Genomic DNA, 6,476 nt, shown 5'->3' on the forward strand with positions numbered 1-6,476 from the left:
TTTATTTGTCAATCAGAAAAAGTAAAAATGATAACCCAAATTGTGTTTACATATTTCTAATCAGATATTATTTCCTATAATCTGGCTACAAGACTTATCACCCATGTGCTTTATAAATATTTCTCAGGATGAGGCTTGCTTTGTTGTTCTTTTCACAGAGCTTTTTGAAGAGCAGAAGTTCTTCATTTTCACAAAAGTTCACTTTTTCAATTGTTCCTTTAATGGGTTATGCTTTTGGTATCATATCTAAGAAATCTGCCTAACAAGGTGACAAAGTTTTTAATTTTAGAAACCTAACAGTTTTCAGTTTTTACATTTAGTGATGTGAATGTGATCCATTTGAGTTGGTTTTTATATGTTACCATATATAAACCATATAAAAATCATATGTACCATATATAAAGGTTCATTTTTCTTTGCACCTTTGTTGAAATCGGTTGACACACCATTAGTCTGTTCTGAACTGTTCTGTTAAGTTCATATGTCTGAACTTTCACTCATACTACATTGCATGATCACGGTAGCTTTGCATAAATAATACAGCTGTGTTCTTTTTGAAAACTTTTGCTAGTTTTAGATCCTTTGCCTTGCCATATACAATTTAGAATCAGCCTGTTGACAAGAACAAAACGACCTGCTTGGATTTTGCTAATGATTTGCATTGAATCCGTAGACCACTTCAGGAAGAGAGGACATCTTAATATTTGCCTTCCAGTCCATGAGTGCAGCATACTGCTCCATTCATAGAGGTCTTTGATTTCTTTTATCAGTGTTTTTAGATTTTAGCATAAAGATCTTGCAAATACGTTATCAGTACTTTCTGGTTTTCTCTGTGTGTGCTTTCATAAATGGTACTTTAAAATTTTTCAATTTCCAAAATGTTCATTGCTAATATCTAGAAATACGATTGATTTTTGTATATTGACCTTGTATCCTGACACTTTGCCAGATTACTTATGTAGATTGCTTTAAAGTTTTCTACATAGCCATGTCTGCAGATTATTATTATTTATAATAAATGTTTTATTTTTTCCAGTCTTTTCAGTTTTCCTTTCCAATGCCTTTTATTTCTTGTCTTGCTGCACTGGTTAGACCTTCCAGTACGATGGCAAAAAAAGAGTAGTGATGCCAGACAACCTGCTTCATCACCGATATTGGGGAACAAGCATGCAGCCTTTTAGCATTAAGTTTAGTAGTTGTAGGTTTTTGTAGATAGTCTTCACCAGGGTGAGGAAATTCCCCTTTACTCCTAGTTTTCTGAGTGTTCTTAATCACAAATGGATGTTGGGTTTTGTTGGATGTTTTTTCTGTATCTATTAAAAATGATCATGTAGTTTTTCTTCATGATGTTGACATGGTGGATTACATTGGCTTTTAATTGTGGAACCAGCCTTGCATTCCCAGCGCATTGCTGGATTCTTTTGCTAGTATTTTATTGAGTATTTTTGCAAGTTTCATGAGGGATATTGACATACAGTTTCTTTATCTTTCAATGTCATTGTCTGGTCTGTGTAGTATTGGCCTCATAAAATGAGTTTCCCTTCTTACCTATATTATCAAAGACTAGGCAAGAGTTTTGGCTGTTTTTCCTTCAGTTGTCCATTTTACAGTTCAGTTCAGTTCAGTCGCTCAGTCGTGTCCGACTCTTTGCAACCCCGTGAATCGCAGTTAATAACACTCATTTTTTAATCTGCTCAAAATACTAAAAACTGGGATCTTTTTTATTTTATAGTCAAACCAAAGAGTTATTCATTCATAGTTAGGAAGGTATTCTCCAGCTTAAAATGAGAAAAAGTTACTTTATGTTCATATTTATATTTGATGCTTTTATCTTTTTAATATATTTTAATTTCTATTACTGGTATTCTTGTTCGAATTCTGACCTCCATTAAAGGTTATGAGGTAAAAATTACTACAGGTGAAGTGTTCACTTCAAAATACCAAATAATGTCCCTCATTAGCATTAATTAATCTTGACCTATACATCAAAGAATTACTTTATGGTTTAAAGGGACCTCAAACTTCATTAAACCAAACTCCTCGTTTGAAAGATGACACAATATAAAATTGCTCTGTTGAGGGTCATGTTAGTTGTGAGTCACTACAAAGAAAACTGCAGTAGTATCTGTCCCTTTTGAGAATTGAAATGTATTAGTTTTATTATTCTCTGAATCTCTCAGCAGAGTCGGCAGAATGAACCATCATAATTTGAAGTTTTCCAAAAGTGACATGTTGCTTCCTCACAGGATCTTTGAAAATGTTAATGTATTAGCCCCAATCTAGATCAAACTCTTGCTGCCAAGTTTACTTAGTACTGCCTGAAAGGATCCACTGATCAGGCCAGGTAGCCGTTGCCTTCAGTAGGAAAGAACAAGGTGATTAGGATGTGGTGAAATGCCACACCAGGAATGCTGCCAGTCTAAGAAAACACTATTAAGTTCTTTCCTCCTCTGAGCCTCTTCACTGTCTCAGCTGGCAGCCGAGTGCTGATGGACCTTGCAGAGAAGTTGATCTGGTCACGGGATGAGAAGGCTTCTCAGAGCTCATGCTTCGATTCTACCACGTTTGCTTCTTTACCTCCCTTCTGAAACCACTGAGTTCACACTTCTTCTAATTTAGGGCCAAGACAAGGCAAAATTATTTGTAATTGAGTACAATATGCAATCAACACTCAATATAGTTTATAATGGGCTTCCTGGGTGGCTCAGTGGTAAAGAATCTACCTGCCAATCGATATAGGAGATGCAGGAGATGTGGGTTGGAGCCTGGATCAGAAAGATCCCCCAGAGGAGGAAATGGCACCCCACTCCAGTAATCTTGCTTGGAAAATCCCATGGACAGGGGAGCCTGGTGGGAATACAGTCCATGGGAGTCACAAAGAGCTGGACACGTCTGAGCAAATGAGCACACAAACACACAATAATGGTTTGCAGAGTACATCATGGTTATGTCTTACAAACATCTCATTTGATGCCTACTACATCCCCGAGATGGTGAAAGAGGATTACTTTTCCTAGCTGACCCTCGATCAGGCTCAGAGAGGATGTGACTTGCCCAGGATCTCATCACTGGAAAGCCTGGACTCAGACTCAGTTTTTCTTACTCTGGGTCCCATGTTTTTTGCTCTATCTTACACATGATGCCTCTCTGAGATTAAAAACATATGTATTTTTACTTAATTTCTATTTCGTAAATGGTAATGATGATAGTTGCACTTTACTAAGGATTTTACACAAATTAATTTATTTTCTCAAAGTAACTTGCCCAGAGCCACATGACTAGTAAATACTACCCAACTGGGTCATCTCCAGAGCCCACAGTCTTAACTACTACTTTAACAGACTGCTAGGAAAGGAAGATAAAAATCAAGTCTATCCACAGTTCTTCCTCTCATATCATTTCTTTTGCTCTTATATAGATACAAAAGCTGGAGGGCTATTCATACTGTTCTGTAAACTATTTTCACATGGGCCACATTTTCCCATCACTGATCAACATTTTCATTCTTCATGACTACATTCATTACAAGGAAGTACCACTGTTATTAAATTGACTTTCTGTTGGCCACATCTAGATTTTTCATCTAAGTTTTTTTGTGGCCAAAAATACTGCACTGATTATCCATGGACAGACCTCTTTGATTACTTTGTTAGGCCAACTTCCTGAAAGTGAAAGTTCTAGACCAATAGACTACATTTAAAATCTGGATGCAGGCTGTACCAGAATGGTTGTAGACAAAGCTTTGTTACATAATGAGACAAGTTAAGGTCCTAATTTAGCTATCAGTGTTACAGGTACCAAAGCAATTTCCAAATATTGTGGATCAAAATGTCCATTTCCTGACTGATTTATATCACTTGGTCCTTATTTTTTCAAAAGCAATAACAATGCAGTGTTCTCAAACTTGACAAAACTTCAGAGATCAAGGAAAAACATTTTCTGCATGATACAATTATGGCTCTTCTCTTGAAAGCAAAGTAAAACTATAATTTGAGAGAAATCACTCCCTGGATTAACATACCAGGATTAAGGCAGCTTTTTTTTTTTTTTTAGTGTCTGAAAGGAAACATTCTTTCCTACCAATCAAACGATAACTAATTATACCTAACATACTGAACTTTGCATAAGCCCATAATTGATAAGTAGGAACTCTGTGATTTATAGTAAAAAGTTCCAAAGGAAGGGTGCCTGGCAGTGCAGCTGATTAGGATAATGCAGACTGTATCCAGGTGGGATCTCTGTAAATTTGGGTAAAGAGGAATCTGGCTCAACCGGAACCATTTTTCTAGACAGTGCCTTGGAGGCTAAGAAGCAAGACGATAATCAGAATACACTGGCAGCTTTATTCACACGTGTGTGGAAATGAAACGGGAGCACGGCAGTGGTGAGTCTGTACTTGGCTGTCAAATGGTTCCAGGTCCAAGTACCAGCTGTATCGCCATCATGTGTATGGTCCTTGGCAAGTGTCATGGTTTTCTTATTTATAAAATAGTAACAACACCTAACTCCTAAGATGGTTGGGAGAATTAATAGGAAATTAGCTCAATGAGATAGTCATAAAGCCTGGCTCAGATTAAGGGCACAATAGGTTTAGCTGCTGAGCTTCCCAGGTGGCACAGTGGTAAAGAATCTGCCTGCCAACGCAGGAAACATGGATTTGATCCCTGATCCGGGAAGATCCCACTTCCCGCGAGGCAAGTAAGCCCTCGTGCCACAACTATGGAGCCTGTGCTCTAGGGCCACTGCTCCGCAACAAGAGAAGCTACCACTTCGCTTTCGGTATGGGAAGCCTGCACACCCCTGGAGTAGAACTCCGCTGGCCACAGCTAGAAAAAAGTCCATGCAGCAACAAAGACCCAGCACAGCCAAAAATAAATATATTTTTAAGTTAGAAAAAAATGGGTAGAAGTACATCAAAATGTTGCAACTAAACACAAACATCAACAATAATAATGAAACCCAGAATCATGATTTTAATATTAGACAAGGTTGGACTGAGGACAAAACCATGACCAATTTATAATGATAAAGACACACTTATGAACATCTATGCATCAAATAGTGAAGCCTCAATTACAACAAAAGAGAAGAAATAGAAACATGAGGAGTGAAATACTAACTGACCTCTTGAAATACACAGAAAGAGGGAAAAAATATAAAAAACAATTATTAAGATAGTTCCAATAGATACATCAAATGTGCTGTATTCAACACAGGAATCATACCTTCTTTTCAAATACTCATGGAACGTTCCCCAAATGGAACCATAAATTAAGCGCCAAAGAAAACCTAACAAATTGCCAAACTAGAAGTAGTTCGAAAACATACTCTGAACAGAGAAAAATTCTTAAACACCCAAGTAAATAATGAATGGAATAAGTATCAAATGTAAGAAGTTAGAAAAAATTAGATATAACTAATGAGCATAGGGTTTCTTTTGGAGATAAACTGAGAATTAGATTGTGGAGATGGCTGCATAACTGTAAATAAAACACTGAACTGTGAACTTTAAATGGGTTAATTGTAGAGTATGTGAGTTATATCTCAAGTAAGCTGATAAAGGGCTTTCCAGGTAGCTCAGTAGTAGAGAATCCACCTGCAATGAGGGAGATGGGGGTTCGATCCCTGTGTTAGGAGATCCCCTGGAGAAGGAAATGGCAAGCCACGCCAGTACCCTTGCCGGGAAAATCACATGGACAGAGGAGCCTGGTAGGTTATAGTCCATGGGGTCGCAAAGAGTTGGACACGACTGAGCGACTCCACTCACTCACTCAAAATGTGATAAAGGTGTACTCTCAAATCAGTGTAGAAAGGATAGTTTAATAAATACTGTTGGATCAACTGCTAAGAACTGAAATTAAGCAATTTACAACATACAAAAATAAGTTTCAGATGGACTAAGGTTAAGTACAAAAAGCCAATCTATTAGAAAAAAATTCTAGGGAATAGATTTAAAATCATGGTGTGAGGGTATTCCCAAGTCATAAAAATAACATATCCGATTGCCTGAAAATTTTAACGTCAGCATAGTGAAATACTGGGCTTCCCTGGTGGCTCAGGTGGTAAGGAATCTGCCTGCAAAGGAGAAGACCCGGGTTGGATCCCTGGGTCAGGAAGATCCCCTGGAGGAGAGCATGTTAACCCACTCCAGTATTCTTGCCTGGAGAATCTCATGGACAGAGGAGCCTTGTTGGCTACAGTCCAAAGCCAATGGGGTTGCAAAGAGTCAGACACAACTGAGCGACTAACGCTAGAGAACACACTATAGTGAAACAAGGTTCAAAAAACAAATGACAGACCGAGAAAAATAGATGCCACACATAAATGAGACCAAGGAAACGACAAAGACACGGAGATAGGACGGAGGTGGAGGGTTAAGGAACATGGTTTACGGTCAACCCACCTATAGGAAACAAGGTTTCACATGTCCTGTTCCAGAATGGGCCAAGTGATGCGAGTTAGGTGATTATATTCTC

Source organism: Capra hircus, chromosome 8 (assembly GCF_001704415.2).
Source record: "Capra hircus breed San Clemente chromosome 8, ASM170441v1, whole genome shotgun sequence".
Lineage (NCBI taxonomy): Eukaryota > Metazoa > Chordata > Mammalia > Artiodactyla > Bovidae > Capra > Capra hircus.